Source organism: Mustela erminea, chromosome 9 (genome assembly GCF_009829155.1).
Source record: "Mustela erminea isolate mMusErm1 chromosome 9, mMusErm1.Pri, whole genome shotgun sequence".
Classification (NCBI taxonomy): Eukaryota; Metazoa; Chordata; class Mammalia; order Carnivora; family Mustelidae; genus Mustela; species Mustela erminea.
Window position 1 is genome coordinate 52625432 of NC_045622.1, and position 27088 is coordinate 52652519.

Sequence of the window (27088 nt, forward strand, 5' to 3'; positions counted from 1 at the left end):
CTCCCAGAGATAATCAAAACATTGCAAGATGTGTTAACCTTTACGAAACAATGGGCTAGCATAATTGGTCTGATGATAATCCTCGTAGTGGGCTTGATTCTGCTAGTAAGGAAACTGCAAATTTGGAGGAGACAGCAACCTAGGCAACAGCAAGCCATGGTGCAGGCCTTATTAGCCATCAAGGCTGGAACATCCCCCCAAGTGTGGCTAAGTATGCTGGATCGGTAGTCAACGACGGGTAAGATTGGTGGGGGAAATATACCAACCTAAGACAGGACGCAGATCATTGATATCTGCCGTCTGATGACGGGTAAGGATATTCCCCGCCACTGACAACCTAAGACAGGCACGATCCCTGCCATAAAAGAAAAAAGGGGGAGATGTCGGAGGCAGGCCCCTGGCCAGGGCGGCCTCCGCCATTAAAAGATGGCGCCTGGCTAGTTGCCAGGTTAGGATTGCCTCGTGAGACTAAGTGGAACGCCCAAAGAGGAAGTAAACAGCATTGGTTGCTAGCAAAGTTGTTCGTTTAGGTGCACAGCCTGATTCGCTCCCTCCTGTACCCTGCTCGCTGATTGGTCATGTAAGCGTATATAAGTGTGTAGACTTGCGGAAATAAAGAGAGAGCAGAGAGCTAAGATGCATCCGAACCAGGGCGTCTTGTCGTCCTTGCGGGGCGAGGGCGATAGCTTGGGGAAGGAGGCAGGGTCTGGATGTGAGGTAGGCTGGCTAAGGAGATTTTTCCTGATGATAATTAAAAAATTCATGGATTGGCAGGGCGCCTGGGTGGCTCAGTATGTTAAAGCCTGTGCCTTCCTCTCAGGTCATGATCCCAGGGTGCTGGGATGAAGCCCCACATCGGGCTCTCTGCTCAGCAGGGAGCCTGCTTCCCCCTCTCTCTCTGCCTGCCTCTCTGCCTACTTGTGGTTTCTGTCTGTCAAATAAATAAATAAAATATTAAAAAAAAAATTCATGGATTGGGATGCCTGGGTGACTCAGTTGAGTGTATGCCTTTGGCTCAGGTGGTGATCCTGGGGTCCTGGAATCTAGCACTGCATCGGGCTCCCTGTTCAGTGGGGAGCCTGCTTCTCCCCCTGCCTGCCGCTCCCCCCCACCTTGTGCTTTCTCTCTCTCTGACAAAATCTTAGAAAAAAAAAAATTCGTGGATCATTTTAAACAGCAATGTGACATGGTCAGATTGTTTCATTCTTTTCTTAATAAAAGAGTATTCTTTAAAACTACAGAAATGAGAAATGTTTATATTAGATGAATCTTTAGGGACTTTTTCTGTGAGTGATGATTTCATTATACTATTTCTGTAACTGGTACCCTGCACATCTCTTTCTGCATCCCAGCAGAAGAACCTTTCTCTCTCCTTGGGTTTGACACACAGAAGGCTCTGTTAAGATTTGCTGCTGTGAAATCCCAGGCATGCAGGCAGGGTGCAGCCAATTTAGGTGAGGCCATGATCTGTCCCCAGTGTGCCTCCCTGGGAAACTGGAGCTTCACCACCCATCTGGGAATATTTACCAATTCCTACTGTCATGTCATTGTCACTATATATTTTTTTAATCTTCTTTTAAAATTTTTTACCATGGGAAAGTTCAAATATTAATGTATGGAAGAGTAGAAAGGATAGTATAATACACCCTCCTGTACCCATCACCCAATGTCAACAATAACAACTCATAATCGTCTCATTTATACTTGTCTCTCCCATACCATTGCATTGTTTTGAAGTAAATCCCAAACATCATATCATTTCATGTGTCTCTAAAAGTTAAGAACTTGTTTAAAAACATATCCACAGGGTGCTTGGGTGGCTCAGTGGGTTAAAGCCTCCACCTTTGGCTCAGGTCATGATCACAGGGTTCTGGGATCGAGCCCCGCATAGGACTTTCTGCTCCGCAGGAAGCCTGCTTCCCTTCCTCTCTCTCTGCCTGCCTCTCTGCCTACTTGTGATCTCTGCCAAATAAATAAACAAAATCTTAAAAATAAATCCACAATTATTACAACTAACAAAATAATTATTCTTTTTTTAAAAATATTTATTTGGGGGCATAGGAGGGGCAGAAGGAGAGGAAGAGGGTCTCAGGCAGACTGCATGCTGAGCACAGAGCCCTTGGGGCTCCATCTCACAACTCTGAGATCATTACTTGAGCTGAAATCAAGAGTCAGACACTTAAATGACTAAGCCACCCAGGTGCCCCCCCCGATAATTATTTAAATGACTAAGCCACCCAGGTGCCCCCCCCCCGATAATTATTTATTATCATCAAATTTACAGTGTTCAAATTCTAATCGTCTCTCTCTTTTTTAAGTTGGCTTATTGGAATCATCATCTGCATAAGGTCCACGTTTGTAATCAGTGGTGTTTCCTAAGTCTCTCTCAGTCAACGGGTTCCTCTTTTCCTTTCTTCCTCCTTCCCTCCTTTCCTTCTCTTCCTTCCTTCCTCTCTCTTTCTCGTTCTTTCCATTTCTCTCTTTCTTTCACCTTGCTTGTTATTTATTTAACTTTAGGCTCTTAACAGAAGGGAAAGTTGGAAAACAACACTTTAAAGGTGTCATGCTTCATGTTCACCTTCATTGTTTTTTCTTCTAGCCCTGACAATTTTTGAGGTAAAGAGTTGTATCCTATTACCACAAAACATTCTTTGAATTTGTGAAATATGTCTAATATTGCTTAGTTGTTTTTAGCCTGCCAGCTTTATCCAAGCATTGAATGTAGGTGATCTTACACCCAACTGAATTTAAGAAAATATAATGTTAAATGTATTTTTGGAAAGGGAAAAAAATGTTATCTATTTTTTTTTAAAGATTTTTTTTATTTGAGAGAGAGAATGAGAGAGAGAGAGAGAGCATGAGAGGGGGAAGAGCAGAGGGAGAAAACAGACCCCCTGCTGAGCAGGGAGCTGGATGCCAGGGCTTAATCCCTGACCTCCAGGATCATGACCTGAGGAGAAGGCAGTTGCTCAAGCAACTGAACCACCCCCGTGCCCCAGGGAAAATGTTATCTAAACAGAAAAACAGTGGAAGATATCAACAAGAAAAATATCAATAGAATTAAATATATGCTAAGTTAGAATTTTTTGGTCCACAAACACAACATAGAATGGTAAGGGGTGGTGGTGGAGGGGGGATAGTTGCCATATATGAGAGATAACAAGTTTGTAGCCTTAATACATGTGACCTGGTCTAGCCTGCCCCTGGGTCCAGATGGGTCCACTCACAAGATTACCTGAAGTTCTGATTCTCTAGATCCCATCTTCTAGATTATCTGAAAGTTATGTTTTTTCCCTCAGGATCTCCTGCTGCAATTACTCACTTGAGAAGCATTAAGGGTGAGGGTGAGATTTTTACATTCAGACCCTCTGTTCTATCTGTTGGTCTCAACATCCTTCTGTCCTGTGGACCCCTGGAGCTATACTGCATCTCTGCCAAACTCATCCCTACCACCTCTTCTTCTCCATCGATTAGGAAAACCCCCTCTATTTATGAATGATGATTTTCAAAGGGATTCCCGTGGAACAGCTCCTGAGCCCCTACCAACCTAGTTCTTTTGATTATGCCACAGTCCCTTGTCTCCCAGAATTTACAAGCACTCTTAGGATGAAGGCAGAGAAGTAAAAGGGCAAGTGAGAGGATGGTCAGGCCCCTGTGATACCTATAACTTACACCCTGACTCCCAGCATCTGCTGCATGAATTATTTCCTGGCTACAAGTGGCAGAAGTTGATCTGATAGATTAAGCAGAGAAGGGCTTATTCAAGAATATTGGGTAGCTTGTAGAATTGTGGAGAAGACTGGAGGAAACAATCTTGGAGTTATGCTTCCAAGAAAATCACCCAGAACTCTGCAGCATACCTGACCTGACTAGGAAACTCTAGCTCTGGCCCATCACCAGTCAGCAACTACCAGCAGCCAGGAGCTCAGTGTGACTGCCACCACCGCTGCCAAAGGCATCAAGCCTCTTCTCCACCAGGACCTCAACCTTAAAGACCAGCAGGCCCCCCAAGCACATGACTCTGCTGTCACCCACACCAGCAAGAGGAGTGCACTCTTTTTTTTTTTTTTTTTTAAAGATTTTATTTATTTATTTGACAGAGAGAGAGATCACAAGTAGGCAGAGAGAGGCAGAGAGAGGAAGGGAAGCAGGCTCCCTGCCCAGCAGAGAGCCCGATGTGGGGCTCGATCCCAGGACCCCGGGATCATGACCTGAGCTGAAGGCAGAGGCCTTAACCCACTGAGCCACCCAGGCGCCCCGAGGAGTGCACTCTTCAGTCTTGTCCCCCTCCCACCCCTTTTTTCACAGGAGTCCCACACCAGTGCATCTGACTGGAGGAGCACAAGGCACATACCTATGTCCTTGCTGAAGAATGGGAGGAGAATGATGATTCTTCCTTTTGACTTGGCAGAACACAAAGGGGGAAATCCTGCTAACATCAAGAGGGTATTCCAAAGGTGCTGGATACCAAAGACCAGGACAAATGTCTACCAGAATGAATGATTTAGGCTAGGTATGACAGGGGTGGTCTCTTTGAGATAGGGTGGTCTTACACCTACTGATTAAAATATGAACTGGGTAGGGGGCTCCTGGGTGGGTCAGTCAGTTAAATGTCTGAGTCTTGATTTCTACTTAGGTCATGATCTCAGGGTTGTGAGATAGAGCCCCAGGTCGAGCTTTGTTCTGTGTGTGGAGCCTGCCTATGATCCCCCTAAGAAAAGAACACTTGCACCATATTTGGACAAATTTAAAAAATAAAATCTAATTATGAAAAAATATGGACTGAGTTAAAATATTAAATATTAAAAATATTAAAAATACAAAGTTATTCATGGAGCCATTATTTTTAGTAACAAAAGATTATAACTATTCAGGTGTCCAGTAATAGAAGTTTGATTGAAGAAAACTCATGGTATATCCCTACATACATGGAAAATAATGCAACTGAAAATGAAGGTGGAGGAATGATCTCTAGAATATAAGTAAGTGAAAAAACAAAATGGAGAATAATATATACAGCAGTTAATACATATAGTAGCTATCTTTTCTGTAAGATATATATATATATCTCCATTTACATATGACTCTTCATAGAAATTACCATTTTTGCCGGTAAAATGGTTAATTATTGGAAATTTCATACAATTCAACATAATACAGAGTGGAGGAGACAAGATTGGAAAAGAGATTCTGCAAATACAATTGTTATGTATTTTTTACGTTGGAATCATATAAATGTGTTTTACACATTTAAAACATTAAATTTAGGGTGTCTGGGTGGCTCAGTTGGTTAACCAACCACCTTCGGCTCAGGTCATGATCCCAGAGTCCTGGGATTGAGTCCCACATTGGGCTCCCAGCTCCACGGAGAGCCTGCTTCTCCCTCTGACCTTCTCCCCTCTCCTGCTCTCTCTCTCAAATAAATAAATAAAATCTTTCAAACAAAACAAAATGAAACAAAAACATTAAATTAATTTAAAATGACAATTCCTACAATTTTAAAGCAAACTGAAAACAATGAACCTAACTGTATATCAAATTAATGATGTAGCTCCACAGAGAAGACAATTACTTCAAGTGATTTTAAGTGATATTACAATATAATATATTTGTCCCATGTACATTGTGGTTAAGTATTTTAAGGGCAAAGAAATCTAACACTTTATTCAATAGTTACATTGCTAGTAGAAATCTTTGTGTTAGTATTTTGAAACTATTTTTTATATAGTGTTGCATATAGTAATAAGTAATTATGTTAATGTTAGGAGCCAAGATTTTCAGTGTAAGAGAGAAAAAATGTGAAATCAAAGGCATTAATGTAAATATTAACATGAAATTTGAATCATAAATATAATATTAGAAAAATAGTAGAAATATTAAAATTTGATATTAAAAATATGGTTTTTATTTTTTTCAAAAATGTCTCCTGTTTCTGGACTTTTCAGAAGGGCCTAGAAGTATTAAAAACCCATGGGCAATGAGCAACCACTAGTGCCTCGATTGTGGTCCTTAAATGACATTTCCCATTTGAAGGAACCAGGATTTCTTGGACGGCTGAGTCCAAGTCTGGGACAGTACCTGTACAAGATGAGGCTGGAACATCCTGCTGAGCCAAAAACTATGATGTGATCCAAGACAGGTGGGTTGCATCAGTAGGACTCAAGAGCCCAATGATGGGGCTCCAACTGACCAAGCATGGGATATTTACTGATTGAGATACATAGAATATATAAAAGCTTACCAAGGAGAAGGAAGAGGAGGAGGAGGAGGAGGTGTGCCAAAACAAATTAACAAACTCATTGGATGCCATTGGTGGTAACTAGGTCTCAATCTTACTCTGAAAAATGGCAATTTAAATTAAATGAGTAAACATTATGCTGCCCTTCCAATTCAATCAAAGAACTCTCCTGGGGTGACCAAACAACTCTTTTGGGGCTATTTCAGGGTGACCAAACAACTCTCCTGGGGCTATTGATGAGGAAGAGTTCTTCACAGAGATTTCCCAGCTAGTAGCAGTGGAAGGAATGACAGAATTAGAAAAATCACCATTTTACCATCCTGATGATATAACTGATTAGGCAGAGGCTAGTAACAGATGAAACATTAGATGAAAAAAGCTTACAGTTGCAGTGGAGAGATCTGGCTGACATCACCTGAATCCACAGATCAGTATTCAGTAAGAGTGAGACAGCCGGACAACATGTGCTTCTTGAGGTGCTCCTTTAGGAAAAGAAGAACCTGAAGCCAATAAAGCTTTTAGAACTAACCTACATTTCACATGAAATAAAGGAGGTAGAGGCTCAGGTTTAAGTGAGACCACCAGAACGTAAATGGATAAATCCAGAATATGAGATATTCTCTAGCACCACTGAACTAGCATAATCAACAAGTCTATGGCATGAAGAAGTAAGAGGTTGGGAGAAGTGAGGAGACTATTCTAGATTTTAAAACACTCAAAAGACATAACCGTCAAATGCAATGCATGGATCTCATCTGGATCCTGATTCTAACAAACCAATGAAAATGAAGAGATTTCTTAGGTATCAGGGAACTATGAAAATGGTCTAAGAATTAGGAGTGCCTGGGTGGCTCAATCGTGAAGTGTCTGTCTTCTGCTCAGATCATGATCCCAGAGTCCTGGGATAGAGCCCCACATGAGGCTGCCTGCTCAGTGGGAGACGTCTCCCTCTCCCACTCCCCCTGCTCATGTTCTCTCTTTTGCTGTGTCTCTCTCTGTCAAATAAATAAAGAAAATCTTTTAAAAATGGTCTGAGAATTAGGTAATATCAAGGAGCATTTACTGTAGCTAAGTATGTTCCTGGCAGCATAGTTATGTAAGAAAATATTTGTATATATTAAGAAATGCAAAATGAAATACCTAGAGACAAAATAACACGAGGTCTGGTATTTGCTTTACAATACTGCGCAGGAGAAGGAGAGGGATAGATAAAGGCGATGTGGTCAAATCCTAATGCTGCTGAATCTGGATAATGGGTACTTTTTATACTACTCTTTCTAATTTTGTTTTTTGTGTTTTTGGAAATTTTCCAGAGTAAAAAGAATCAATGGAGACAGGCAAAATAGAAATCAATTCAGCCCCGTTCTTGTAGATGGAAAGACGAGGAAAAAGTTATTGCAAAACAGACTGACTTGCTGTGCTTGTCATTGTGCACTGGGCAGCGCCGGCACATCTGACATCAGCGATCACACCTTGCATGATGTGACCTCGGTGGAAGGAAGGGCTGCTGGTGGTGTGACAGTTCTTTCTCACATCTCCTTTTTGCGAACACCTGAGGTGGCACCTCAGCAAAGCTGAGCAGAGTACGGAGCAGTTTGCAATGTTCTTTTGCATCCAAAAAAAAAAAAAAAAAGTGAATCACACTTGATATCTTTGCTGATTCACTAAGGAATAATTTTTGGTCCCGTAAGTACATCTCAAGATTGAAGTGAAACTTGGAAGAACTTAACAAGTTGCTGATTCTGTACAGCTTGCCCCTCATCCCCCCTCTTCTGACACTTCCTCTGTGTTTGTCCTGTTTGAGTAAAGGTGCTAGGTGCAGAAAGAAGAAATTTCCTTTTTTTAGATGAAGGATTGTAAGAATTAGGGATGCAATAACAGCCAAGTCTGTGACCACTCTCCATTCCAGAACCCGGGGCTGGTAGAAAGTATCAATGTATCAGTTTTCTTTCCCACTGGACTGGGCTTCTTGCCACACCACTCCAGTAGCACCATATTGATAAAGTCATTTTTACTCAAAATGTCTTCAGACTGAATTGTAGAGTAAAGCATTTGCCTCGCTGCTTTTTAATTTCTACAGTAGAACAAGAAGAAAAACATCTTGAATAAGAAGCTCAAGGAATTTGGATTAGATTAGATTCAAGGAAGAACTTCATGTGAGGAAGTTGAAATCTGGAACAATTATGCTACTTAGAAAGATTATGATAATCCCCCTAAAAGATCTATTAAAACTGGACTGATTCGGGGTGCCTGGGTGGCTCAGTGGGTTAAAGCCTCTGCCTTTGGTTCGGGTCATGATCCCAGGGTCCTGGGATTGAGCCCTACATCGGGCTCTCTGCTCAGCGGGGACCCTGCTTCCCCTTCTCTCTGTCTCTCTACCTGCTTGTGATCTCTCTCTCTCTCTCTGTCAAATAAATAAATAAAATATTTTTTAAAAATAATAAAAAAAAAACCCTGGACTGATTCATATTGTCTGGAATGGTCAAGAACTAGTGATGCTGACAACCATTTTTGGCCCATGTCAGGGCATCTAGCATTTTTGCCTGCCCAGCAACTCTTTCCCCTCCTCCTTGTAATAGAAAATTCTTTCCTTTGGAGAAATCTATGTTTGGGTAGGGCTGCTTTCCCTTCAACATTTGGTTTTAACTGTGCCTGAAGCAAGATTCAGTCTTGGAGAACTTAAATATGAGCAACAGGGATGCCTGGCTGGCTCAGTCAGTAGAGTATGCAACTCTTGATCTTGGGGTTGTAAGTTCAAGCCCCATGTTGGGTGTAGCTGTTACTTAAAAATAGAATCTTAAGAAGTAAATAAATATGAGCCATAGTAAATAGCCTTCCTCCCACCCCCCATTCCTGCCCCTTGTTTTGGATGGTTTTAATGTAATTTCCAGGGAAAGTCTTGATTAGCATGGCATATGAGATGCTTCAGCTCATTCCATTAACATGTATTAAGATGTTGCAGTCATTCTGACATCCTGGAGTTACAGAAAGGAAAGACAACCTTTGTTTCAAGGTGTTTGTAGTTAAAGAGACAGTTATGGTACAATAATAATGTAGTAGATGACTTAGCACTGTTTTAAACATGTTGCGTATACCAACTTATTTAATTCTTACAACAGCTCTTTGAGATAGGTCCTGTTACTTTTTTCATTTATGAGATAGGGAAAATGAGGTACGGAGAAGTTAAGGAAATTGCCCAAGTTTATCCAGTTTAGGAACAGAAGATCTGGGATTTAAACCAGGGTAGCCTAGCTTTTAGCCACTACATTCTAGAGCCTCATTATCCCTAAGGGTCAGTGCCAGAGCTATTTTGAGAATAGTCAATACTTATGACTACCATTCATTAAATGCTTCCTATGTGCCCAGCCACATGTTAGGTGCATTTTGGCCTTAACATATGAAGTCTTTTGAAGGATTTGATGCAGCAAAGATTATTTATTGTATAGTTGAGGGAACTGAGGCTCAGAGAAGTTAAGTGACTTGCCCAGATCACACAGCTAAGTGGCAAAGTGTGAATTTGGTCCATTAATCTCTACCTCCAAAGACTTTGCTCTTTCTGTCTTATTTCTCTCGAGGACCTTACCTTCCAGCTTTTCCACTAGAGGTGGAGAGTATCTAGGAGGCTTGTGACTGGCTGTCAGTGACTGGGAAAGGAAATCAATGCTGGGAGTCCTCTAACATCAGAGAGCATGCCATTTTGCTCCCAGCAATACTCTTGCAATTTGTGCATACCTTGCAACCTGACACTCCTGAGAATGTATCTGTGGTGGTGGGGGAGAGATTAAAAAAGCTCATGGTAAGTGTTCTTTTGGGAGAATAAAAAGGATGTTATTTATTTGTTTTTGTGGCAGCCATTCAAATGTTGAAGGAGAAGGGACTTGCTTTTGCTTGGCTTCCTGCCCTCAGGCCAAACATGAGAATAAGGCTCTTGGTTAAGATCTGTGTCAGGTACCCCAGGATCAAGGGCCCCTTTGATTGGAAGACCAGGCAATAGAAAGCTGTATTCAGCTGGGAGATTTACTATGATCCATAGCAAGCGTCTTTGTCTAGTAAACCTCCCCACCCCAGTATAGGAGAAGTTCTCATGTACTTTCATGGAACCAACTCAGAGGATTAACTTCTGAAAAAGTTGTCAACTAAGGCACACATGTGTACTTCCGCACTCAAACATTTGAGTACTTACCAAGCTTTTTAGATAGATCAATACCACTTACAAGCAAGAGAAATATGGCACGAGGAAGCTAACTGCATCAACAGAGTTAGATCTGTTGATCAAGAATCAATGATGTTTGTTAATGAACTCAATTTTTTCTAGGCACGCATGGTATAATTTAATAAAATGAAGTATAAGCCTGTGAAATATGAGTGTAAAAAGTTGAACTACTATTTCTATGGAAACTAAGTCAAATGCTTTGGAAAGACTTGAGAACCCTTTCTCTGCCCCCCCCACCCCGCCCCCTCACCAAATTGCTATTGAATTAGGTGTGAGTAAGACCATGCTCTTTACTGTCTCTATGACTGCCTATTGCTGCTAATTAGGTCTTTCTCATCTTTCCCTCCCTCCAGTGCATCCTCCAGGATGACCTTCTAAGAAGTCTTCTCCGATAGCCTAATTGTATCAGTGGGCTACTCATTAGTGGCAAGTTGCTTAACTTCTCTGAGCCTTAAGAGTCTGGATCGGTGAAATGATTACCCAACTTTGCAGGTCTGTCGTGGAGATTAAGTGGGATGAAGCTTGTAATGTTACCTGGCCCTAACAGGTACTCAACAAATGGAAATAATTGTGATGTGCTTGGTCCTATGCTGGGGCTACAGAAGGTGGGTAAGTCCCACCACAAGAAACTGCACTGTCTGCCTGCTTTTGGCTTCACTTGCCCTGTAATGAGCTGACGCAGGTTTTCACAAACGCAAATGGAAACTTTTCTCGATGTTTTTAGACCCTGACACCATTACATCATCCAAGTTCTCAGTTTGGATTTGAATAGGTCATCCTGAAGGCCCAGTGGGCATCTGCACTGAACCTTCCCAGATGGAACTTTCTTATACTTTGTCACAAAATGATTCATCCTGATCCCTAAAAGGGCCATTGGAATAGCTTCCAGAGAAATGTGCTTCAGTTCCCAGAAGCCACATGGAGCAGGCTCTGGAATTTTGTTACGATGAATTCAAGTCATGGCTCTACCATTTGCCAGACCTCAGAACAGTTACGTGATGACTCTGCGTGTCAATTTCTTCATCATCAGAAGAGTGGGAGAAACATTTCTTATTTCATAAGAGGGCAATAAGAAGCAAATGAGATGAACTGTCAGGTGTCCTGCAGAGTACTTGGCATATAGTCAAAACCTAATCCACGTTAGTTTCCTAGTAGGTAAGTGTAAGTAGGTAGGAACGTAGTGGGCACACATCTAACATGTGGGCTAAGGAAGTGCAAGCAGATCTTCTTCAATACTTTCTTTGTGCCATTGTCACAAAGACTCTAGTTTGGACAGCCTATTGGTCTGACCTTCCACGTGGTCTCTTCCTAGTTTACCAGTAGACATGACTAATAATCAAATTCTTATTCTATTACTTAGCTTTCAGGGCTGTCTTGAGTGAGGTAATCAGCCTCTGGAAGCCTCAGTTTCTTTTTTTATAGCATGCAGATAGAAGTGCCTACCTTGCAGCAGTGATGAAAGGAACAGAACTAAAGACATGCACTTGGGGTAGTGTGGACACTCACAGGTGTCCAAGGAAATAGCAATAGCAGACATAGCAGGAGTCCCTCTTTCTGAGCTAGAAATGGTCCAATTGATCCAAAAAGTTGACTCAGGCAGGAATTCTCAAAGCAAAATCCCTCCCCATGTCCTACAGTACCACTAAGATCGTCAAACCTGTTCATATCATCCCTCACGGTAGCTCCCATCCCCGCTCCTGGACTTTATGGTCAACATGAGTCACCCACCTCCCCATGCTATAAACACTGCTCCAGACAGAAAGTTTGGTCTGCAGCCTTGCAGGTTTTCCTGCTCACAAAGACCACATCCATGGCCACAAGCTGAAGTCGGAGGAGAAGAGGGTGGGGGCGGCACTCACTGTCACCACAGAAGAGGAAGATGTGGGGAAAATGGGGGGAGATGGAGGGAAATGGCTGAGGAGAACTGGAAGGAGGAGGAACCGTGAGGCGGGAGCTGAAGCAGGGACCACTGTCCCTCGTGCTGCCGCCTGGAGTACACTAGCCACCACCTGCAGAATCGGGGTGGCCCCTGAGCATCTGGTTTGGAGTGAGTGCCTTTACTTTGGAGGCTTTGGCAAGATCTCTTTCTCCATCTGCCCCTTCACATGTTGGCAGCATTGACTGCCGTAAGGCCCAGAAAATGGGGTGAAGGGATGTGGCATCCTGGAGGGAAACCGTTGTCCCCTTGTCAGTGAGACAAGCAGACCCAGTGACCTTGCCTCCATGCTGGGATGGTGGCGCAACACGCCACCATGTTATGCAGATTGCAAATCGCAAACTGGGGATTTAGGGCTCTGTGTTTCTAAGTCAAACTGGAGACGACCTCCACTCTGAACTGGAACCATGCAGTTAACACAAAATTCACCTGCTCGTATTGTAATCAAGCACAGACTTCTGATTTACTTGTTCTTGTGGTTTATAATTAGACCGTGTTGTCAGAAAAAAAAATTGAAAGCAGCTGTGTTTCAGTGCTATTCAGATCTGTGACTGACCCAGTTTTCAAAAATTAAAAATGTGGCATTGGTATTCATCACATCTTTGTGCCTTGCTCACATTCCCCCCCCCCCCCCGCCCCCCCGCCCCCACCCTTGCTCACATTCCTAAGATGAGCATTGAGAAGTGTTTTCTGAGCTGTGAGTTTATGGAAGACAAAGGGCCTTGTGCCTTAGGACATTGACCAGCCCTAAAGCAAAATTCCAGAGATTATAGCTCTTGCTGAGATTTACCTTTCCTTGCTGAAAGGAAGATTTCTTGGCAAAATAGTCCTTTCCAGAGGGTAACCGTGAAAGCCAAAAGAACCAAAATAATCACGGAGTTGTTTACGCTGGTGTTCTCAATGTTTTTGCCACCACTGCCCTCATGATAGCAGTGAGCTGCTGAGCTGAACCCTCACTCAACTCTCCCATCCCATCCCTGCGTGCAAAGGGCCTGGATGCTAGGATCCTCCCCAAAGCCATGCAAGACAGTTGGTGGCTTAGGGATCCCTGGGTGACTTGGTTAAGCGTCTGCCTTTGTCTCAGGTTGTAATCCCAGGGTCCTGAGATTGAGCTCCATGCCTGGCTCCCTGCTCAGCGGGGAGTCTGCTTCTCCCTCTTCCTCTTCTCCTTACCTCGGAGAAATGGAATGAATGAGGACTATTCCTGTGTCTGGTGTTTAGAATTTCCAAACAGAACGGCTCTTTCTCCCCTGCTTGTCATAAAGCGCAGTTCTCAGCCTTCCTACACGGGAGTGAGTCTCAGGCAGCTCTCCTGTCCTCTCATTCTCAGGCATGTGTGCACCATCGAAGGTGGCCAGAAAGAGGAGGTGGGTGGGGGGATGGGGTAACCGGGTGATGGGCATTAAGGAGGGCATGTAATGGAATGAGACTGGATGATATATGCAGCTGAAGAATCAGTAAGTTCTACCCCTGAAACTAATAATACACTATATGTCGACTAAATTGAATTTAAATGAAAAAAAGTAATGGCCAGACATTTAAGTAAAACATAAAGGACAAGATAAACTAACAGAAAAAGGTAATAACATGAGAGGAAGCTGAGATAACTTAAGGGGAAAACAAACCAAAAAACTGAATAAACACATTTAAAAGGACCATCTAATTAGTACGCTCATAAAATATGTTGCATCCACAAAATGAGAACAGGTTGCTATGAAAAAGAAAAACTCAGCGTGCAAAATAGAGGCGCTCCTAAAGTTGACAAAAATCCTAGCAGTTTGTATGACATCACCTAAAATGATCTGTGAAGCAAAAAGGAACTTTTCTAAATTATCAGCTATAAAGAACAAGTTCTGATCAACCATGGGAACTGAATTATCTCTCTTCTCTCTTTTGCAGATGATATTACAAAATCATTATCCTATGAAGAGGCTATCAAAAAATAAGCAACTAAAGTCATAGGAAAAAAGTATATCGAGGTGTGTTACTCAGTGAATTAATCAAAGTTTTGCATTTCTCTACCTGTCAGCTTTTATTTTTTAATTTAAATTTCGTTAGTTAACATAGAGTGTGATGTTGGTTTCTGAAGTAGATTTCAGTGATTCATGATTTACATACAACACCCAGTGCTCATCACAACAGGTGCTCTTCTCAATACCTATCACCATCTAGCCCATCCCCCTCCCACCTCCCTCCAACAACCTTCAGTTTGTTCTCTTATCGCTAAGATTCACTTATGGTTTGTTTCTCTCTTTCCTTTTTCCCTTTTCCCTCTTCCCATATGTTATCTGTTTTCTTTCTTAAATTCCACATACGAGTGAAATCATATGGTATTTGTCTTTCCCTGACTTATTTCACTTAGCATAATACCCTCTAGCTCCATCTATGTCTTTGCAGATGGCAAGATTTCATTCATTTTGATGGCTGAGTAATATGCTATTATCTATCTATTGATCGATCTATCTATCTATCTATACTACGTCCTCTTTATCCATTCATCTGCTGATGGACACTTGGGCTCTCTCCATAATTTGGCTATTGTTGGTAACATTGTTATAAACATCAGGGTGCATGTACCCCTTTGAATCTGTATTTTTGCATCCTTTGGGTAAATAGCTAGTAGTGCAATTGCTGGCTTGTAAGATAGTTCTATTTTTAACTTTTTGAGGAACTTCCTGCTTTTTAAAAATTGGAGTTTCTTTTCTCACTCTAAATAAAAATTTACTGTTATGTATAATTTTGCATTCATAACTTAATGTCCTTTTTCTTAGTGTATGTGTTGCCAACATAAGTACCATATTCTCTTTTCAGGCCCCACAAAACCTGCATGTGCCCCTAGTGGTGAACTACATTGCTTGTGGATAGAACCCAGAAGGCAGCAAACCGCAGAAGGATATATGCTATAAAAATTCAATTCAGGTAACTTTCAAACACATGAGTCACACTATTTAATGTTTATAGCTGCACATACCAGTAGTAGAAGAGTGAAAACATATGCTGGAAGATACACATCTGATTTGTGAGGATAGTGGCCTTGGGGTATAGGGTGTTCTATTTCTTACTGATTTTCTGAAGGAAAAATGAAAAAATATTACTGTATCTGGGTGATGGATACATGGATGTGACATTATTCTCAGTGATTTTCTCATTTCTATTCAAATTGTACAGTTGTAAAGTCAGATTCCCTCTGAATTTGGAGGGACTGTCAAGAATCTTCCGGAATCTAGTGTTTGTCATCACAAATTTTGTTGTTCAGGTGGCATCCTTTGCAGATGACCTGCTTTTCCTCTCTTTATCCCTGTGGTCCTCCTACTTCACAATGACCTGTCTGCTTACAGAACCTGACCCTCATCATGTTAGGCTTTTGTGAACTTTCCAAGCTGAGGACTCCCATTCTTTAGCTCCAAGTACTTCAAGGCTATTAGTCCTCCGTCAATTTTATTCTTGTCATTTCTGTTCGTTTTCTTGATCTCATGTTAGATGGTAGACGTCCTGTTTTTGTCTCACATGTTACACAGGTTTCCCCCCCTATTTTATGGAAAATTTCTTTTACCGTCTCATAACCCTTCATTGAATTTTTGGCAATTATATTTTTAACTTCTAAGATTTTCTTTTTACTCCTTCATAACATCCTGTTTTATTTTGTAGATGTTCTGTCATCTATGAAGATATTAATAAAATGGTTTTGATTATAACGTTGTTTCATTTTTGTGTTGTTAGTGGTTGGAGTAGTTTAAACACCTATGCCAATGTGGATTTTTCTATTTCTCAAAGATTTGAGAGAGAGAATCCCCAAGCAGACCCTGCGCTGAGCGAGGAGCCCCAAGTGGGGCTCAGTCTCACAACCCTGAGATCGTGACCTGAACTGAAATCAGGAGTTGGATGCTTAAGAGTCTGAGCCACCTAGGCACCCCCATTGTGGATTTTTCTGTAAAGAGTCAAAATGTAATAAGAGAGTTTACCTATCATAAAGTTGTCCAAATCTTGCAATATAGATACAAAAACATTTCAGGATTCTAAAATTTATTTTCAAAAACTTGGAAGAGAAGCCTGAACACAAACCAAGTAGAAAAAGTCTATTCAAATGTTGATAAACTCTAATACAGGGGCACCTGGATGGCTCAGTGGGTTAAAGCCTCTGCCTTTGGTTCAGGTCATGATCCCAGGGTCCTGGGGTGGAGGCCCGCATCAGGCTCTCTGCTCAGTGGGGAGCCTGTTTCCTCCTCTCTCTCTGCCTGCCTCTCTGCCTACTTGTGATCTCTCTCTGTCAAGTAAATAAAATCTTAAAAACAAAAACAAAACCAAAAAACTCTAATACATTATTTTCAACTGAAATTTGGGAAGATGTTTCTAAAGGTTTTGGTAAAATAAGTGAGAAATTAGAGTCCTGATTTGGATGTGTATGCAACTTCATACAAACAGTGTTATGACATATGTTTGGTCTTTGTCTAGTTCCCAGTACAGAGCTCCTAAAACTGTTGGAATTTCCTGAGTGAGAGGAATGTCTCTTGTTTTTCTCTCTGAGCCCCTTTCAACCACACTTTGTTTATGCTAATAAGATGATTCAGAATGAGGCTCCTTAATAGCTTGAGAGTGGGGCATCACCAAAAAGACCAAATGGAAGAGTAGAAGTTGGGAGCATTCATCTCTACCTTCTGACTTCCAGCAAAATGAGGGGGACTGGAGATTGGATTATAAAAGCCCTTGAACTACAAGAGTCAGAGAACTTCTGAGTTGGTGAACATGCCTGAGTGGCTCAGTTGGTTAAGCATCTGCCTTTGGCTCTGGTCATGGTCTCAGGTCCTGCAATTGATCCCCAAGCCGGGCTCCCTGTTCAGTGGGGCATCTGCTTCTCCCTCTGCCTCTTCCTCTGTTTGTGCTCTTGCTCAAATAAATAAATAAAATCTTTCAAAATAAATTCTATTTTATATAACATCTATCAAAAAAGAAAAAGGAAATACATATTGTGTATACTTCTGAGAAGAGAGAACTTCTATTTTGATTAGCTGCCAGTGAGAACCACATCCACCCCCTTATAATCACACACATCTGATAACGGGAAGAATTGTCCACAGACTAAGTGCAGGATCCATTGTTGTTTCTCCTTCACTGCCCACATACATGTGCTGGGCACCACGGGATGCGTTCATATTGAATGTGGATCCTGCTGTCTCTGCACTATTGTCATAATGCTGGTATGCTGCTAGAGTAGGCAGTAAGAATACTCCTGGAACCTGTTCCTACACCACAACGAGTAATGATACCTATATGTGAAAGTGACTGGGAACCAATTAGTTGGATAAATGTATCCAACTAAACCAAAACTAAAGTTTTGCCTTTTCCAGGGTCTGAAAAATGCCTGTGGCCATTCCATCACCACCCACCACCCGCTATGAGGAGTAGTTGCAGTGGAAAGAAAAAGTGGTCTTAACTGCTTGTGGTGAAATGATTTTGCCTTTGCAAAATTTCAAAAACTTATGGTGAAGCAACCACACAGCCACAGCTCTCCTCTTCCTCTAGGAAGGAAGAGGCCCGTGCAAGTGAAGGGCCAGTGAGCTTGAGCTCCAGGAGTGTTACGGGAAAGAAAATGCAGGCGTTAGAGTCAGATTGCTCTGGTTCCAAGCACAGCTCCAGTACTCATTGCCTGGGGGACCTGAGGTAAGTTACTGGAAAATGGGGGTTAAGATAATAACGATGTCATGGGGGCTATTGTAAGGAGGGCAGGAGGTAATATTTGTAAGGCACTCGGAAGAGTGCCTCACAGAGTGAGCACTTCATTCACTCTGTCTTCTTGGTGGGGGTGGGGGGATTGTGGGAAGTCATTCTCGTGTTTTGAATACTGCCTACATGCTAAAACTGAAAATGTGCGTCTCGGCCTGGTCTACCTCTGAAGGATCTTTAAGAAACGGATAATAATGTCTCTTATTTATCCTTTACTACCTTTTTTGTTGTTGTTGGGGTATAATTGACATATACCATTTTATTAGTTTCAGGTGTACAACAATGATTTGATATTTGTAAATGTTGTGAAATGATTGCCACAAACAAGTCTAGTTAACATCTGTCACCATCCATTGTTACAAAAATCATTTTTTTTTCTTGCAATGACTTTTAAGACTACTCTTTTAGCAATTCCTAAATATGCAATTCAGTATTTTTAAAAAATATTTTATTTATTTGAGAGAGAGAGAGAGAGAGAGTACAAGCAGGGGGAAGGACAGAGAGTAAGAGGGAGAGAGAATCTGAAGCAGACTCCACGCTGAGCTTGGAGCCCAATGCAGGGCTCGATCCCACAACTGTGAGATCATGACCAGTAACAAGCTTGAAAAGGAGAGAGAGAAATCCATTGTCTGAACCTGGGATGGGCTCCTGACAGAAGTTGTGGTCTTTGCCAGAGGGATTTAGATAACACCTGCCTTGGAGAGAAACAGCAACCAGAAAGGGAATCTACTGATGTAATCATGCACTCACCTCTGTAGATGCAGACCAGGGTGGAGAAGTGTGGGGAGGGGATCTGGAGAGGAAGCAAGAAATCTGGTACACCCCTTACCTAGAAGTTATGCTCTTTTTTTTTTTTCGAACTTTTAAAAAAAGATTTGAGATTTGAGATTTATTGGAGAGAGAGAGAGAGAGAGAAAGCATGAGCAGGGGCAGAAGCAGAGGGAGAAGTAGGCTCCCCACTGAGCAAGGAGCTTGATGCCAGCCTCCATTCCAGGACCTGAGCCAAAGGCAAATGTTTGACCGACCAAGCCACCCAGCCGCCCCAAGTTCTGCTCTTTAATGCAAGAATCTTGTTTATCTTATTCCTCACTGTGACCTAGCACCAAGAACATTAACTAGCATTAGTAATAACTAGCATTCACTAACTGGGTTCTTATTATATCCGGGGCATTTCAATGGGTTTTACATGGTGAAGGGTCGGCTTTACAGATCTAGACTCCAACCCATGTACTTTGCTCCGTGACCTTCACTCTTTTTTTTTTTTTTTTTAAAGTTTCCCTCAGCTTTATTGAGATATAAGGGGCATATCGCATTGTGTAAGCTTAAGGTATACATCTATAAATTGTAAAATGATCATCACCATAGTATTAGCTACCACCTTCATCCTTCCAGTCACATAGTTACTCTTTCTTTTATGTGGTGAAAACATTGGAGATCTACTCTCTTAGTAACATTCAAGTATATGATATAGTATGTATACAAAGAGTTTGTACCCTTTGAGCAATACCTTCCCTCTTTCCCCATCCCCCAACTCCTGGGAATCACCACTATACCCCGCATGACCCCCATTCTTTTTTTTTTTTTTTTTTTTTAAAGATTTTATTTATTTATTTGACAGAGAGAAATCACAAGTAGGCAGAGAGGCAGGCAGAGAGAGAGAGAGAGGAGGAAGCAGGCTCCCTGCTGAGTAGAGAGCCTGATGCGGGACTCGATCCCAGGAACCTGTGATCATGACCTGAGCCGAAGGCAGCAGCTTAACCACTGAGCCACCCAGGCGCCCATGACCCCCATTCTTAATCCCTCTATTACAGAGCCTCTATGGAGTTCAGCAAAGTTACTCCCTTCTCATTCAATATCATTTCTCAGATCCAATACTACCCACTTTTTTTCTTTCCTGAAGCTATACCTTTCTTTTAAAACGTGCTTATTTGGAGAGTTAACCATATATCAACTATTTCTAGTGTATAGTGTGTCTTCCCACTAAAAAAGAGTAGGAAGGAAGTTTAAGTTTTGGATTTGGGATGAGGGAATAACAAAGTCCACAAGACTGTCCAGTTATTAAAGTAGAATAAATTCTCCTGAGGTTTTCTAGAAAAGGTATATCTTGGTTGCGTGACAGATTATATAGTCAATCTGCCAAACAGTATTTGTGTATCTGGTGAAATATTGGAGAAGCAATAGGAAAGGGAAGTCCTTGAGAGGAGACCACATAGGAATAAATAATGATACATACTATTTACTTTGTTCCAGGCATAGCATTATCTCATTTAATTAAAAAAATTTTTTTTTACCCTTTGATCAATATTTCCCCCATTTCCCTCAGCCTTAGCCCCTGGCAGCCATCATTTTACTCTCTGTTTCTGAGTTCAGCTTTTATTAAATTCCACACATAAGTGCGATAGTGCAGTATTTCTTTCTCTGTCTGATTTTTTTCACTTAGCGTAATACCCTCAAGGTCCATCCATGTTGCAAATGCAGGATTTCTTCCTTTTTATGGCTGAATTATGTGTGTGTGTGTGTGTGTGTGTGTATAAAATAATACATATATATAAAATATATATGTGTATATATATAAAATAAATCATATACATTATAGATGTATCATGTTTTCTTTTTCTATTCATCTATTGACAGACACTTAGGTTATTTCTATATCTTGGCTATTGTGAATAATGCTGCAATGAACATCAGGGGTGAGGATATCTCTTTAAGACAGTGATTTTATTTCCTTAATCAAAAGTAGGCTTGTTGGATCATATGATAGTTCTATTTTTAATTTTATGAGGAGCCTTCATTCTGTTTTCTTTCTTTCTTTTTTTTTTTTTTAAAGATTTTATTTATTTGACAGAGAGAAATCACAAGTAGATGGAGAGGCAGGCAGAGAGAGAGGGAAGCAGGCTCCCTGCTGAGCAGAGAGCCCGATGCGGGACTCGATCCCAGGACCCTGAGATCATGACCTGAGCCGAAGGCAGCGGCTTAACCCACTGAGCCACCCAGGCCCCCCATTCTGTTTTCTATTGTAGCTCTACAAATTTATATTCCCATCAACAGTGCCCCAAGGGTTCCCTTTTCTCCACATCTTTATTTTTTAATAAAGATTTTATTTATTTATTTAGAAAGAGTGTGAGCAGGGGGAGGGGCAAAGGGAGAGGAAGAGAGAGAATCTCAAGTGGACTCTGCCCTGAATGCAGAGCCCAATGTTAGGGATCAATTTCATGACCCCAAGATCATGACCTGAACTGAAATCAAGAGTTGGATGCTTAACCGACTGAGTCACGTAGACACCCCTCTCCACATCTTTGATGACACTGGTTACCTCTTGTGTTTTTTAAATTAATCAATTAATTAATTAATTATTAATTTTAAAGAATCTATTAATTTATTAATTTTTTATTTCTTTTCAGCGTAACAGTATTCATTGTTTTTGCACCACACCCAGTGCTCCATGCAATCCATGCCCTCTCTAATACCCACCGCCTCTTGTGTTTTTGATAAAAGACCAATTTAATAGATGTATGATGAGATCTCATTGTGGTTTTGATTTGCATTTTCCTGATGTTGAGCATCTTTTCATGTACCTGTTAGGCATTTGTACATCTTCTTTAAAAACATGTCTGTCCAGATTCTCTGCCCATTTTTAAATTGGATTTTTAGCCTTTTTTGCTATTGAATGGTTTGAGTTCCTTACATATTTTAGATATTAACCCCTTATCTGACATATGGCTTGCAAATATTTTCTCCTATCCCATAGGTTGCTTTCTCATTTTGTTGATCATTTCTTCTGCTGCAGAAACTTCTTAAGTTTGATGTAGCTTCACTTTGTTCTTGCTTGTATTGCTTGTGCTTTTGATATCATATCTGCAAACTGTTGCCAAGACTAGTCCAAGAGGCAGTCTCCACATGTTTTTCTCTGGGAGTTTTATGGTTTCAGGTCTTAACATTTAAGTCTTTAAGTCCATTTCATGTTGATTTTTTGTGAGTGTTGCAAAGATAGGGGTCCAGTCTCATTGTTTTATAAGTGAATATTCAGTTTTCTCAACTCCATTTATTAAAAAGACTACTCTTTCCCTATTGAGTATTCTGGGCTTTCTTGCCAAATATTAATTGACTGTATAAGCATGAGGTTTTTTTTTTTAAATTTTGGGACTCTTGATCTTATTCCATTGGTCGATGTGTCTGTTTTTATATATTTAATATTTAAAATATCTTTTGTAGTAGTTGCCATTTGCTTCATTTAGACACAAGAAAACTGAGATAGAAGTATCTTGCACAATATCACACAGCTAGGGTGTATTTGAATCATTTTGATTCCAAAATCTGTGCCTTCAGCTCTAGCATATTACCTCCTGGTGTGGTGTGTGGAACTTGTTCCAAAGCCTCGATAAACTTCCCCATTTCTTTTGTTCTCACCTGTTGACACATATAAGAACACAGGTGTACGTATAATTGGATTTGCATTTATTATTTCCATATGTCAGAACGTGTATGTTCATATAATTTTGTGTTATAAACAATGCCTTGTAATATTGACAATAATTCAGTGATTTAATTGCATTTATATGAGAACGTGTTGCAAATTGTTCAAACAGCGCCACTTCGCAGGCAGCCAGCCACCCCACAGAAGCATCAGTGCAAACACAACATTTAGAGAGATGATACTTACAACAGCTTTGGCAATGAGAGTATGGATGAGTCATGATTGAATCATGATGTACACATGTCTTACAGTCTAGTTGTTAGAAAATGTTAGGACAAAAATGCTGCTGGGGCAAATACATGTTACTACATGTTCTACAACACTTAACCTTGACAAACAAAAAAGGAGAAGGAAATAACAGTAACTTTACAGAGGAAGAATATTGGTCACTGGAAATCACAACAAATTCAAGACAACACTATAAAGATTGGATATTATGATAACAGAAGTCCGTTACCCAAATTAAGAGCATTGGGTGAGGGAATGAGCAGCAGGAGGTAATCAGGGTTGCAAAGATTGGCCTGGCAGCTAGACTTCTTAGTGGAATACTGAATTTAAAGTCTTTTTAAAAAAAAATTGTTTTATTCATTTATTTGACACAGAAAGAGAGAGAGAGCACAAGCAGGGAGAGCAGCAGGCAGAGGGAGAGGGAGAAGCAGGCTCCTCACTGAGCAGGGACCCTGATGTGGGCTCGACCCCAAGACCTTGGGATCATAATCTGAGCTGAAGGCACATACTGAACCAGGCACCCTGAATTTAGAGTCTTTAATAAACCCTGGTAACAGCCCAAATTTAGTTTATGAATATCCCATTTTAGCATTGGATGATTCACTTAGTAGATTACTAATGAAAATCAAAGTTTATAAAATTATGAATTTGGGGGTCAGTTCGAGGCCCATTGGTTGATGTCAGCTCATTTTAAAAGAATACCTTACACAGGGGGTGGAAAGCATAGACAGAGCCAGAAAAGGCTGATCTTAAATCCCCATATTCCAGGTATGAGAATTTACACAGGATTCTGAGCTGGTCTGAGCTTCAGCGTCTGTGAATCATTCATTGGGCATGGCAGTGTTAGCTGAATATGAAATGTCCAGGAATGTTGCCAGCCAGTTGTTAAACCACGGATGGCTTGATATCAGCCGCAGTGGGAGTATTATACCATAAAAATTGGCAAAGGCTACAAATCAGGGATTTCTCCCCCTCCCCAACCTCCCCTGCCAGAAAACTGGTTTACCAGCACACCACTGTTTCCTTACTCCCTTCCAAAATGTGTCCAAATTGTGTGAAAAGGAAATAGTGATTCCTCTATGGTGATTAAATTGTTTTGCTGTTGAACCAAAGCCAGGTGATCAGTAGACATTCATTTTGTAGGGTGGCTATCAGGCACAATCATGTTTAATTTCCTTAGTAGCCCTTAGAGATAGAAATTATTATCCTCAAGGATAATTACATTTTTGGAAACATATAAGAACAAAATACTGAAACTCAAAATATGGACAAATCTTACAGGTATTACATTGAATGAAAGAAGCCAGACACAAAATAATGCATATTGTATTATTCATTTATATGAAATTTAAAAACTGAAAGGAGTGCATGAACTGACGGAAGGTTATAGAAACCAGAATGCTTGTCTCCGGTGGGGAGGGGAGTGGTGAGAAGCTGTGTGAAGGAGACGTTTGAGTGAGTGTTGGAGCATTTCTCTCTTGTGATTCAGACGGGGTTACACAGATGCCAACATTCATCCTGAAATACACTTAAGACGATCACAACCTTATAGCAAAGCTGTAGGCACATACTGAACCAACTGAGTGACCCAGGCACCCTGAATTTAGAGTCTTTAATAAACCCTGGTAACAGGGTTTTTTATTGACAGGTATTTTATTGACCTCAATAAACATTTAGTAAAAGGTATGTTGGAGTGTAATTAAAAAGGAAAAGAAGAATTTGAGAAAGTCTATTTTATGAACTGGAGAGCACCGTTCCAATGTTGGTTGCTCTCATTATCCACCAAGCTTAAAAAACACCGAGCTGCAAAGTCTGAGGTGGCGGCTGACATCCCCCTCTTTTCCTAGTTTCTCCCCCTATCTGGCCATTCCTCAGTCCCTCTAGGGATCAGTTGCCTTTTCTTTGCCCAACTTTTAAGTGTTAGTGTCCCCAGAGTTTGTCCTTGTAACTCTCCCTGCTCTATAGGCTGCTGACCATCTCTGTAGTTCCAGCTCCCATCATGATTTCCTGACCTCTCTAGACCACAGACCCATATCCTTCCACTCAACAACTAGGTACTGCTGTCTTCTTGTGCCAGGTACTGTTCTGGGACACATCAGTGAATGGAACAGACAAAGATCTGGGCTTTCATGGAGCTTACATGGCTAGACATCTCCCCAGATGCACCTGATACTCAGTCTGTCCCAGATTATCTCATTATCTTCACCCCCTGATTATCTCCATCCCCAAACCTGTTCCTTGCATGTTTTCCCCATCTTCATGACTCCACTGTCATCATCTCAGGAACCTGGCAGGAAATCCCTGACCCCTCGCCATAAATTACCCTTGGCTGACTACTCTATGTCCTGAATATCTCTTGAAATCTCCCATTTGTCTGTAATTCCACTGCCCTGCCTTTATCTCGTCCTTCTTCATCTGGCTTCCCAGTGGTCTCTCTGCCTCCAGTCTTATTCCTGCTTACTGTTTTCCAGATAGCAGCTAGAATGATTATAAAATGCATATCAGAACCAGTTGCTTTCTGCCTAAACCTGCCCAGTGGCCCTGACAGGTGAAAGTCTAAATTCTTTACCTTGTCCTCATGTCCTTAGCTGTCAGGTGATGAGCAAGCCTGCTAAAACCTGGGTTAAAATTCCAGCTTCCTAGCATGACATTGGACAATTTTTTTTTTTATCTTCTCCATGCCTTACTTTCCTTTCTATAAAATGGGAATGGTAACAGTGCGAATCTCACCATTGCTGAGGGGATTAAATCTGTTATTGCATACAAAGCAGTGAGAACAGCATCTGACCCTCAATATATACTCAAGAAGAGCTGGTTTTCTCATAGGGTTGCTGTATGTTTAAATAAATTAAAACAGCTATGAGGCTCTGCACAGCACCCATCTGTCTTAAATGCTTGTAATGTCATTGCTGGGCTCTCTCTAGCCTCGCCTCTTGCCCCTCTTTACACAAACCTGCCTTAGTCCTGCAGGTTATATCTCTCCCACGCCTCTGGGCCTTGGTACGGGAATTCCTCCCTGCCTATCTTTTTGCTGGCTGTCTTCCATCAATCCTTCATACCTTTGCACTGGCACCAGTTTCTGGCCGCCCTACCTGAGCTAGGTTGGTTCCTCCTCCTCTGCTTCTCCCTCTTAGGACCTGTGTATACTTCTATCACAGCTCATTGTAATTGTTTATTTAAAATGTACTGAGAAGCATCCATCAACAGATGAATGGATAAGCAAAATGTGGTCTATACATACAAAGGAATATTATCCAGCCTTAAAAAGGAATGAAGGACAGGGGCGCCTGGCTGGCTGAGTTGGTTAAATGTCTGCCTTCAGATCAGGTCATGATCCCAGGACCCTGGGATGGAGCCACACATCTGGCTCTCTGCTCAGCAGGAAGTCTGCTTCTCCTTCTCCTTCTGCCTCTCCCCCGGCTCATGCTCTCGCTCTCAAATAAATAGATGAAATCTTAAAAAAAAAAAATGTAATGAAGGACAGCTATATGCTGCATCATGGATGAACCTTGAAAACATTATGCTAAGTAAAATAAGCCAGACAAAAAAGGACAAATATTGTGATTCTGAGCCTATGGAGTACCTGGAGTAGACAAATTCATAGTGACAGAAAGTCAAATACAGGTTGCAGGAGCCGAGGACGGGGAGAATGGATTTGGAGTTTCTGTTTGAGATGATGAAAAAGTCCTGGAGATGGAGGGCAGTGATGTTTGTACAACATCATGAATGTACTTAATGCCTGAATTGTACACTTAAAAATGTTTAAAATGGTACAGTCTATGTTCTGTATCTTCTACCACGATAAAAAAAAATTTTTTTTTAATGGATAGAGAAGTAAGTTAGCCTTGCTGTTCTAATTTTGGCTGTAAATCCTGGCTTCACCAGGCTATATGAGCCGGTGTAAAGTAAGTAACTTCTTTGAGCTTTGGTTTCTACATCTGTAGAAATCGATATTTTCCTTTCATAAAGTTGTTGGAAGTAATGTAGTAGACTACTTGAAGCAGAACCTGGATAAGGGTAAGCACTCGGTAAGTGTTTTCTCTTATTATTATTTACCTGTGATCTCTTTGGGTGTAGGGCCTGTGTCTCTGTCACAATTTTAGCCCAGGTGCTTACCACGGCAGGTGCCCAGGACATGTGTGTGACTTGAATGAACGGCAACGGTCTCCTACTTCAAGCCCCTTCTTCAGCAATTCTTAAGTGTGATCTGAGAGCCGTGGTGGTTCCCAAGACCCAGCAGGGTGTCTGTGAAGTCAAAACTAGTTTCATAATGAC